Source organism: Chlorocebus sabaeus, chromosome 3 (genome assembly GCF_047675955.1).
Source record: "Chlorocebus sabaeus isolate Y175 chromosome 3, mChlSab1.0.hap1, whole genome shotgun sequence".
NCBI classification, from domain to species: Eukaryota; Metazoa; Chordata; class Mammalia; order Primates; family Cercopithecidae; genus Chlorocebus; species Chlorocebus sabaeus.
The window spans coordinates 71,382,007-71,394,318 of NC_132906.1; the positions used below are offsets into that span (position 1 = coordinate 71,382,007).

General features: G+C 33.2%; 1 long non-coding RNA gene across 1 annotated transcript in view; it reads left to right on the plus strand.

Annotated features, from left to right (window-relative positions):
- LOC140711466 (uncharacterized) overlaps positions 1 to 12,066 on the plus strand; it is a 113,046-nt gene extending 100,980 nt beyond the window's left edge. Inside the window, exon 4 of the long non-coding RNA XR_012092680.1 lies at positions 9,401 to 12,066. This is a non-coding gene — a long non-coding RNA (uncharacterized lncRNA). The remainder of the gene's footprint in view (positions 1 to 9,400) is intronic.
- The last annotated feature ends 246 nt before the right edge of the window (positions 12,067 to 12,312 follow it).

A 12,312-nucleotide genomic window follows, 5' to 3' on the forward strand; every position in this document is an offset into this window, starting at 1 on the left:
CTACTTTTACAAAATGAACTTTCAAAAATTTGACTTTGATTTAATAAATTCCATTTAAAATTCAAAACATTTGTTAGAATTTATTCTTACTGATTTTCACTCTGAATTCTCTGATAATATTGATGTAAAACTAGTCATTTGTGGAAGGTTTCTGATAATAAAGTCAATACATAATTATTGCTTCACTTTGCATATAGGTGCAAAACACTTGAAAAAATTAACCATATTAATGTGGAAGTACAATTGTGACATTCAGATAAAACTATTTCTAACATATATAGAATAGGTAACTATTCTATTTCTGTGACAGCGTTCACAGAAATAGAAATGCACTTTCTATGATTGTACCTTGTGAAAGCATCACTTTTGGGCACATTTTCTTTAAATACATTTTTTACTTTTGAAGTAAATGATGACATTTCTTAATTAATCTGGCGTTATTTGGTTTTCATCTTGTCGGGAATATTAACACAACTCCTAACATGAATAACTTTCTCAAAGATTTTGTTTCTCGTTCCAAATTCATGAAAAATGTCCAAAGTAAATGAAAGTCTGTAGTTAAATGTTACATTAAATTTTATTATTTCTTTTAGTTAAACTCTTTGAGCTTTTTGCTGATAAATGTGATTATTGCCTAAAAAGATATAAGGAAATAATAAATTATAAATTATATAAATAGATTTAGACTTACATTATACAATAAAATACTAAACCACTCTTTTAAACCTTTGGCGTATACTTTATGTACTCCACATAATGCTGTTCCATGAAGATTTCCTGCACAAATTTGCTTGCCCCTAGACCACAATCTTCCTGGGTTTTCAATGACTTCACTGGCTGGAAACTGGGCACCTCTTTCCTTATCACAAGATAAGGAACAATCTTATCAAAGTAATTATAAATTTTGTTTCTGAAAAATTGAATATATATATTAGTTGTGGGAATGAATTGCTATGTTATTCATTTCTTCTGGGTTTTTTCATTTTGATCCTCTTTCTTGCCATGCCTTGTTATTTAATAAAATTAAAACCAGATTCCTGACAGAGAAAGCAGCATCCCACTTCTATGACCCCTGCCAGCAACCAGGAGTAGCTAGCTTTCCCTGCAGACTCATGTTTTATCAGTAGGCACCCGGCAGTCTACCCATGCAAAGGAGATGTTAGCAATGATAGCTTCTGGGGAAGATGTTAGCTTCTGGGGAAGGTAAAAGAAAGACAGGTTTGATCTCCTTTGCTTCAGATTTAGTGATGTATTGTTGTGGTAAATCTTTCCGTTTCACATGCATCCACTAATACATGACACTTCATCAGAAACTCAAAGTCTAGTTGGGAGGTATAGCAAATCCTCTAGCTTGTGTTAATGCAAATATAAACAAAACATTTTTAAAACAAAAACATTTAATATATATTAAACTGGAGGTAAAAGGGACCTTGAGTATAAGCCAGGATGCTCCCAGGCAAGTCATAATATGTGACTTGTTGATGATGCATAGGTCAAATATGATTATTTGGGAAATATTAAACATCATTGTTCCAGATCTAGGTGAAAACACAGACTATCTAGTTATCAGCATTAGCATATAATATAAACAATAGGCATTTTAAACAATGAATTATTTCAAAATATCAATTTGGCAGCTATATGGAATCCTCCACATTGCTTGTTGAAAATATTAGTAAAATCCTTATAGGGAAATATGTTTACATCAGACAATGTATCAAAATCAATGTGATACTTTTATTTCAAAACATATTATATATAATATATGTGTTTCACTCTGCCCTATAGCAAAAAACTGCTAGCAAGGTAAAAAGGGATACGTTGCAAAGAGTTTAATGAGTGAAATAGATACACAGGAACAAGCCAGGTGTAGTGAAACCACAATAAATAGTGAAATGCCTTCTGGTTGGTAGAAATAGGTGTCTTTACAGTGCAGGCCAAAAGGGGCCAAGGGTTGAAGAAGATGGGGGAATACAGAAAAAGAGCTGCATGGGGTGGCAGCCAGCCAGGAGCTGTTTATTTTGGTCCAGGGACACATCTAGGACATGAAGAAAATGATGGCTAACATTTACCTTGACCTCACTCTATTCCCTTCTACTGATCTCCCTCTGGGGATGCCTATTGGCAGCTATTACCTGGAAGACAGAGAGTAACAATCCAGCCAGCATCCTGGGGACAAGAAGAGGGATGAACAAGGATAAGGAATAGCTCTGAAGAGAAAAACAAAAAGATAACCATGTTGTTTCTTTTACATCATGAAAATATGTAACTGAATTTACTTTGATTTCTGTCTCTGCTACCAGAACAATATAATTTAAATTATATTTTCTCTTATTAATTTATATCAAGCACTGTTTTTGAAAAGCATTCTCAATTTATTTGAAGAATTAGGATAGAAATATTGATCTAAGAAAATGAATAATTGAAAATTAATATTTTAATTTTTTTTACATTATCTTCTAGACATTTTTCTTAATCATTATCTTTCTGGTATGCACAGTGACTAAGAAAACAAAGAGCATTTCTTGACACTCAGAAGGTGACCCAGTACTCACTGTAGGCCATGTTATTCTCTTATGTAACAATTCCACAGAATTTCAACCTCAGACCAATCTTAAATCCATGATAAAATGAGACAAAGCAAGGCTACTTCATGAATTTGTCTAAGCAGAACAAAATCTAGGTTGCTCCTTAGCCCACAAAAATAACAGTATTTCCATTCTTTTGCTAAACTAGTGACAGCTACTTCTTTTTTAACCAACCATAAAATTGCCCCGCTTTCCTTTCACATCAACCAGTGTATTAAAATCAATGTGAAATTCTTATTTTGAAATACATAAAATACATTCAAACTAGCAGAAAACCTTGCTTCCTTGGACCTTCTGCCAAATCACCCAAACTAAGTCCAAATCCTGTAAAAGATTACTTATTTTTTAACCTTCTTATCGTGACACCCAACAATTCCCTATAGTAAGCAGTCATCCTCACTTCAAAGAGTAATAAATCCATTTTTTTTTTAACTTCAGCTGTGTTCCTGGTGGTCTTTGGCTAAAGGGCATTAATAATAGCTACTCCTGTAGAGAAACTCCTCTGCACCGTAATCATTACTTGCATTTCGGCCTGCCTTTCTTAAAGTGATACAAGATGATATGAGAAAGCTAAGTCAATATAGCTTTTACGAGATCTGTTATATCTTGAGGTGCTAAAATTGGGACATTTTTAAGTAAATAAATTGTAATCATGTAGCAAATATTTCAAAAGGACAATTGCTAAAACCTTTTTAATAGCTACAATTGTAGGTTAATTATCAAAATCCCCTGATGATATTCATTGCTTGCAGGTATAGTTCACTTCAGTGGAAAATGGTGTTAATTGTAGAACAAGAAGATGACAAGCAATTAGATGTCTTCCTGAAGGAATTTTAAAAGCCTAATCTTTATATTAAAGTAGATTAAAGAAAAAAATATTTGGGGAGATAATGAGAATTGTGTTTCAAATGATTAAGCCAGTGCGTTGCCAAAAATGGCTTTTAGAATTCATATATTAAAACACACATGAATTGGAAAAAAGTATATTTTTTAAAATTCTCTGTAAGTCTGAAGCATTTTTAGATCTCTGGTTTATGATTGATACTTTAAGAGACTTCATAGGTTTTATTGTAAAAAATAAAATGTTATTTTATTAGGGAGTTTTTGCAAGGTTCTGTATATTTTGAACAAATTAAAGTGCTTTTTCCCAAACATGGACAATATGTTCCAAAACTTGTACCTGTGATGTAGACACATTAATTATTTACTGTATGCAATTGAAGCAAATTATTTAATCTTTTAAAATCTCAGTTTCTTTATCCTACGATAAGGATTAGATTTGTTAATTCACAGATAATTCATGTATCAAGGAGGTGGTGCTGAAGCTATGGTTATTAGGCCTGATGCTCTGGGTTTTATTCAAGGTAGGGGTAGCCCCCAAATCAGCATATTTACAATTTTTTTTTTTTCTGGGAACTTTTAAAAAATAAGGACTCAGAGTAATGTGTATCGATCCTTCCCTAAAAATTTTTTCCCTCTAAAATTTATGGTAAGATTTAGAACCTGCCAGAAAACAGAGATATATAAACTATTTACTACCAAAAAATATTAAATCAAATTTACTAGGAGAAGCCACAGAATTGGAATCCTTAGAGTTTAGGCTATTCCTTTCATACTTAATTCAGAGTCAGCCCTTTAAAAGCCCCATTCTTTGTCTGAAGATCAATTCACTTTGTGTTTTTTGTTTCCCCCAGAAATTCCATCAATGTGGAGCTAATTATATCAGTGTTGATGCTAACGTGAATTAGCTTATTTCTATATATATTTTTCTTGTTATCGTGTCATAATATACCATGAGGTGGTTGGGTCCCATTTCCAGTAGAACAAGAGTGACATCTGAGCAATGCTCTCTGAACAAGATCTTCGTATCTACTCCCCAAGAGGGTTGCTACATTCTTAGCCTCCCTCAATTTAATTCTTTTATGATAAAAAGAAGGTAATAGATAAACATGATTAAAAAAGATAACGTGATTAACCCATCTTGTTATTTCACTCTCCTTTAACATTGCTGTGCTAACATGTCAATTTTCCTGCATTTAATAATACAATTTCATTTTTGGCTCTCCTCACTAAAGTTGGTGCTTTCCTCTTAATATATACAACATATTTCAGGTTTGAGTAATTCCTGTCACTTAATAATCATATATTTGATGCAAAAATCATAAGTTTTTGAGTTTTTATTTTGGATTAGCCACTTTTCCATTCTATTTCATTTAAGGCTTATACAAACATTTTATATTAGACTTTATTGTCTCCGTTTTATAGATGAGGGAACACAGGTCAAGTAAATCAAATAATGTGCCCAAAATTATATAATATTTATGAAGAGGTGTGTCTGTGGCCAAATTAAATGTATCATCTATTTATTATCCTATATTTCCTCATTGAGAACATTAAAAAATATGCTACATTATATTAAGAGAGCTGAAATAAACACAATATAACTTGATCTGCTAATGCTGCTATGTGTCTCTGCGTGTGTGTATATATATATGTATACACACACACATGCACACACAATATATATCTGTATATACATATAAATTAGTATATATGTAATCAATCATATACCTACATAAATTTTAGTAGGCAACTATGTAACAGAAGCTCTGGAATGAGATTCTGAATGACTCTCTACGGCCAAGAGTAGACTATCCCTATTTTATTTTTAGTTTTGTAGTGTGAAAGTTATAAACTTTGTCTCTGACCTTTGTCTCCCAGTATTTGTAAGAAAGGGCACAGATTTGTTTAATAATTGATTTTTCATGGTTTAAATGTGAACTTTATTTTTATAAAATAACTATCCTCCCTGAGAAGTCAAGAACGTTAAGTTGAAATTGCATTTTCTTCCTCAATAACATCCATTGTTAACCGATTACTACTAAAAATGACAAAATAGTTTAGATGGGCTCACTTAGTCTAAATTTAGTCACATGATTTTTCTTGAAGCAGAACATAATCAGCAGAAAAATAAAATGTTGATAGTTTTCTACTCCCCTCAATAATAAAGACAAAATATAACAATTTTGGTGACAACTATTTTTCATGTAAATAAAATCTCAAATTTTTGTGACAGTGAACAAACTGCTTATTTGATTTTAATTCTTATAATAATTCTACGAGGCAGGTGCTAGTATATTAAGTTTGTAAAATAGATCGAGAATTCAGTGAAGAATCTGAAGATAGATTTCACATATCTTTTTCTTGACCACAAAGCTAAAACTGTTTTCACTAAAATTGAAATCAGGTTGTCTCATTTAAGTAAGAGTGAACCACTGTACTACACAATTAGATAGATAATTAAACCTGCTGCTGTTTATATTTTTAAATTAAAAACCACATTCTATTCTAAATATTTAATATGTGCCTGTTTCCCACAATAAGCTGTGGCCTTACTGTCATCTAAAAAAGTATCGAGATTGGTTAGTAACATGACAATTATGGTCACACATATTTTTTGGGAAATAAACATTTAGTTTGTAAAAATTAACTGAGTTAAGAAAATATGATAGGATAAAGAGAGGAGAAAAAATAAAAAGTAGAAGTAGAAAAATGAATGGGCCACCATTGATGCCTTTTCTAGCCTCTAAGCTACACTTTTCCAAAGCTAACTTACCATTGGTATTGAACACATGGATTCGTGCCTTAAAAAAGGGTGATTCTTAATTAAGGGCAGAAAATTCCTCCTCCTCTTTTCAAGTGCAAATATAATTCACGTTTCCAGTAACAAGAGAATACTTTGTATTCTTGTAAAAGAAGAGGTAATAAATATGAAATGAATTCAGAGAGTTCAATACATATTCCTGTGGAATTGTGCAAACTCCACCATATGAGCAAATGAACAACAAAATTATTTTATAGTTCTCTATGCTCAATAGTTTAATGTCAGTTATAAACTTAGAGGCTAGTAAGATGATATTAATTTTAAGTTTTCCAGTTCTTCCTCATTTCTTTCTATTGAGCAGTGTTTGACTGTTTTTTTCTCTTTTGAAGTCTTTTATAAAAATGAATATCCATTTTGTATTAGCATAACATTTAAACTTCGTAAGTTGATAGTAAGTACAAAGCTTGGTTTTATGCTGACTTCAGAAATAACTTTATCTTATGAGAAAGTTTTCTCACTGAAGGTTCACTGGGGTTTCACGACCTTTGAGAATATGTGCTTCAGTAACTACCAATTACAAGTTTGTCGTTTAGGAAAAATCAATTAGTAATAAAGCATGAATTACAGAATAATATGAAACTGTGAACTCTTCAGTAATATCTTACAGCATAACATTGTATGTTGGTTAATATTTTATGCTCTTTCATCTTTAATTAGCATGTCTCTACCATATTTAAAAATCTAAATATTTAAGTCCCAAATATCCTCAGTTCAAATTAAAAATCAGTTTTATTAAAAATTTTGCTCCTTAAACCTAATTTATTTGTTCTCTTAATAAACATCTTATAGGAAGCTATGCAACCTTTCTTATTGATGACATCTTTTAAATTTTTCTCACATTTACTCTTTTGTTTCATTTATTTTGTCATTACCAACATTATGACATTTCTAATAATCTCAAAATTCATCTATTGCAAGGCATCTTGATTCCTTACAGGATGATATTAGATGTTTTAGTCCAAATCATTTCATCATTCTAAATTCCCACCATCATTTAGAATATATTAAAAATATAAAGCCTTTGAAATTAAGAAAACTATAACTAAGTAATTCATAGGTACTTTGGTATTTGGCATTAGAATGCAATTCTTGTATTGTTCAGAGACAACAAAAAGTTTACTGAGTCTTTAAATATTTGTTTACCTTGGACTGTGTGTAAAATGTTGGTCCTCAAGTAATTAACAATTCAATGAAAAAGACAAACATAGAAAGTGGCAATTATAAAATAATCCAGTACAGGGGACAGCACATCATTTCTATGAAAGACCAGAGAGCATATCTTATCAGCCTTGCAGGCCACATTCTCTCTGCAGCAACTCCAAAGCTCTACTATTTAGCATGAAAGCTGCTACAAACGATGTGTAGGGGAGCCTGGGTATATTCCAACAAAACCTTATTTGAGGACAATTGAATTTGAGTTTCTTGCAATTTTCACATGTCAGATAATATTATTCTGTATTTGATTTTTTAAACCATTTAAAAATATTTAAAACACTCAAAATTTTTGACTCTACAAAACCAGGCAATTGGCTGAATTTGGCCAGTAAATCTACATTATTTTCCTATAGCTGCTGTAGTAAGTTACCATAAACTTAATGGCTTAAAATAACAGAAATTTATTTTCTCACAGTATTGGAGGCGAAAACTTTGAAGTCAGTTTCCCTGGGCAGAAATCAAGGTATTTTCAGGGTTCTACTCCCCCCAGAGGCATAAATGTGTTCCTTACTCCTTCCATCATCTGGTAGCTTCTGACATTCACTCCCATCTCTCAACTCTTTCCTGTGCTGAGTGGGTCCCTCCTGTAATATTGCTGATACTTCTCCCAGTATGTTTTTCCTTGAACTAAGTATATCCCACTGGTGATTAATGCTCGTTTGTTTTATACACACACACACATATACAAACAGAAGTTTCCTTTCTGGATTTGATAAATGAGATGATTTATTTATGGTAAAGAGGCAATTAATTAGAAGGAATAAGATCTAGAATTTGATAGCACAACAGGGTGACTACAGTCAACAATAATTTAATGTATAGTTTAAAATAACTGAGTATATAATTGGAATATTTGAAACACAAAAAACGATAAATGCTTGCAGTGATGATTACCCCATTTACCCTGATGTGATTATTACAAATTGTAGGCTTGTATCAAAATATCTCATGTACCCCCTGAATATATATGCCTAGTATGTTCCCATAAAATATTTTCCAATTTTTTTTTAAAAAGAGGCAGCAAAGTATTTTAAGCAATGGTGATAGAATGAGTATAACCACAGAAGTAAAATTAAATAACTAAATAAATGATTTTAAAAGTTAAAATACATTTTGGCTATGGAAGAATTTTAGTCCTTTGGGAAAATAATGTGAATAGAAAAGACCAGTGAGTTATGAGGCAGGAAAAGTAAAAACATCCAAACTATAATGAAAAGCTAAGATTTCATCCAACTGCAGTGATTTGGTAGGGTGAGAAGATAAATGTCAGGTACTGTGTTTTGAATTTGTCGCCATGTCTACAGTATAGATAGATTTGTAGGTAACTCTGGGTACATTTATTATTTCTTTTCAGGAGGCCAGGAATTAAAGAATGAAGACTGGATTTAGATGATACTAGAAGTGGTCAAAAGGAAAAGTTGAATTCAGTATAGAATTACAATATTTAGGAAGCCAAGTGGACAGAATTTGAACTATTGTTAGTGTGTAGTAAACATTTGGGGCAAGTCAAATATATCTCCTTGTATATTAGCTAGGGTGAAAATATATGATGCTGCATAAAATGTAGTAAAGAGTTTAGGGGACTGGCAGGAGCCCAGCTGAGGTGGGAGAGAGCAGAGCTGGCAAATATCAGCATAGCCTACTAAAGCAACAAGCCAAACGTAAAATAATTAAGCCTTTAATCATTTTCTGTAGTGGAAAAAGCTAAAACTGGAGAAAGCACTGATAAAAACCTGTCTTATTTTACCTCATAGAGTCGTGCCTCAGTGAAGGGTCAGCCTGGGTATGGAGGTCCCCTCAGTTGAGGGAATCTGAAATAAAGGCTTCTGCAGTTATATGGACCCTGGAATGATGATACAGGAGAAAGTCAGGAGTGGAAAAGTATTAGAAATGTGTGGAAATTGTCTTCACGTTTTCCCTGTCTTTCCTCCAGTAAGGAGGCCTTAGTGGAGGTGCTTGAAGAAGGACTCCACCTAAAACCTCAGATAAAGACAGCTACGAATGAGGGTGCCTGGACTTGGAATGCGAATGACGGAAGAACATGATGGACCAGAGCAGCCTGACCTGAGTCCTTTTCTGTCAGTCCCCTTGGACACTGCCAACATCTGACTGGGCACCAAGCCTCCTGTGGGAAGGGCAGCTTCCACTTCTAGACCTGCCAGGTAAAGCCTTTGTAATAATCTGTGATCACACCTGGAAAATAGCGAGTAGGTTTTTAACCAGCAGTTGGACTCCTCAGACCAATACTGTTTAAAAAAATGATAATTTAAATTTCATACATGTTTCTTTTGAGTAGCGTGTGAGAAAGGAAATTATAAATGTTTAAAATAAAATGAGCATAACTTGAGGAAGGATCAAGATTGAGACTGAAGAATTACCAGCCTTGGTTGTTAATTGATACAAAAAAAGAAAGAGTAATCACTCAAAAGAATGAGTAGAATGAAAAGAACAACAGCAAATCTTTGAGGTTCAAAACTATTCAGAAGATATTTAGAAGGAGAGAGTGTTCAGAAGATAGAGAAGATGAAATGAAGATGTCTAGGCATAGTCACAGGAGTACCTTGTCACAATAGAACATGAGTAGATAATTTTGAAGAAAAATCTATAGGAATAAACAGAGAGAAGTAACAGGAAGCTATATTCATAAGCAAATAAAGTAAAAATGATAAAATACTACATTATCAAATACTACAAACTCTTCTATGAGTCTGTACAAATTGAAAAAATATGATAAGATTCTATCCAAAGTAGTAAATAGATCATTTCTGCATTGAAAGACCCAACATTCCATGTGCTGCCTGTGACCTCTGAACCTCTGAGGGCTCCGAATTCTCAGTGCTACAACCTTATTTCTTATCAAACATGCCCTTCACCTCAGCAGCAAAAGCTCCCCATCCAGCTAGGTCCATTTTCAGCTGAACAACCTGCACCCAACTTGTTCCTCAACATTCCCACCTGCACAAGATCCTATTCAAACCAGTCAGTCACAACCCCCACGGGAACCAGGTGGCACCCCAACCTCCTATTAATACAAAGCCTGCCTCTCACATCCCCTCCTGTTTCACTCTGTTCCTGAGCGTAGCCTTGCGCTGCATGTGGCATTCTCCTTTCTTGGACTGTGAGTAAACGTGACTAATAATCTGCTGCTAACTGCATCTGTTCATTGTCAAGTGTCCTGTGTTCAACCACCTTGTATTATTTACAATGAGGGATTCCTTCTTCAGCAACAGGGTGAACAGAAAGTGTTCAGAACAATCATCCACTGAAAATTAATATAAATGACAGCAGAAGTATAAGAAAGATATTGAACTTCAATCCTCTTGGAAACAGTTGATTTGGAAGTGATCTCTGGTCTAAAGATTTTGACAAAATTTTAGGAACAAGTAAAGATGATATAAATACATAAAGGGACATAACAGAGGGGAGATAGTCACATTTCAGAAAACATGGAGAAATTATATAAGTGATTCTTCCTGAGAAATTCTTCAGAAATGTCCAAAGAAAAAAAACTATGTACTTATAAATCTGACTTGCGATGACTGCATAATCCTCCTTTATCTTCTTCTCCCTGACATGCATGCAAACACACACACACACACACACACACACACACACACACACCCTGAGGTTTGCATCATTTGTCTTTAGGCTAAAGTAAGGGAAAACATTTCAAAATGATTTACTGATTTTTTTTTAAATGATGGGTGTGGTAACCACAATTAAGTCTTCCCTATTTGGCATTGGAATAAAGGTAAGGGGATCCAACCCTTCTATTTACTTCTCCTTACTCATCCAAAGATGCAGTCAGCCATCAACAAACACTTCCCAGGTATACTGTCCACAAAATCAACTCATAAATTCAGGGAAGATACTTTATAAGGGTCTCAAGGCTATTGAAAAAAACCAACACCATAAGAGAGATGGACTAGGTGGAAAAAATACACAAAGAAACCACAACAAACAAAACAACTAAAAAAGTAACATTCAGCAAAAAATTTAAACATTGTATAATCTATTGTGATTTTTCTTTTACTTTTCCTTCATAAGTAAACCATTTAGTTTTCTGAAAATTTTGATTTTTCTTTCTATCATCATTGTGCTTAAACGTGATGGGAAACTTACTGCGCATTATTTACAAGGCACATTTCTCCACTCACTTGTTCCTTTTCTTTTCAGTCACTTTCATCTGTGTAAGCACAAGAGGCTCCCTTACTTCCCTCTGTTCTTTTGCAAAGTCAGCTTCCATATGAAAAGATTTCCCTGGAAAGACTTGCCTTCCCACTCTACCTAAAACTTCAGTGTATGTTCCAGATATTCTATATGCCCTCTCCTGATGTGATTTGTTCTTATAATTTTGCACTGATTGTTATACTATATTTATCTTGATTATTGTCTTTATCCTCTACCAAAATGTAAGAACCATAAGTGCAATGACATTTTTCTCTTTTATCACTGTATTTCTGGCTCCTGGAGAAGCACCTGACATATTATAATTGTTCTTATTGAAGAAAATAAATAACTGATTTGGTGAAAAACCTAAAACTACCCACCATTTTATTTTTTAACTCAATTCATTTTTTAAACAAATGTTTTTGAATAGTTGGGGTGGGACATGGTGGGGAAAAAAGAACCTAGATTTAATAAAATATATAAAGAAAAAAATAACATGCGAGTGACATAGTGAAATTTCTAGAAGGATATGAAATGAGGAAAAGGGGTGCATATTTGAATTTTAAAAGCTGAGATGGAATAATATGATATGGTAACAAGATCCGTGGGGAGATCCAGCATGTGGTGACAGACCTGGAGAGTAACTGGGCTGAAGAAACTACAGTAGAATTAATT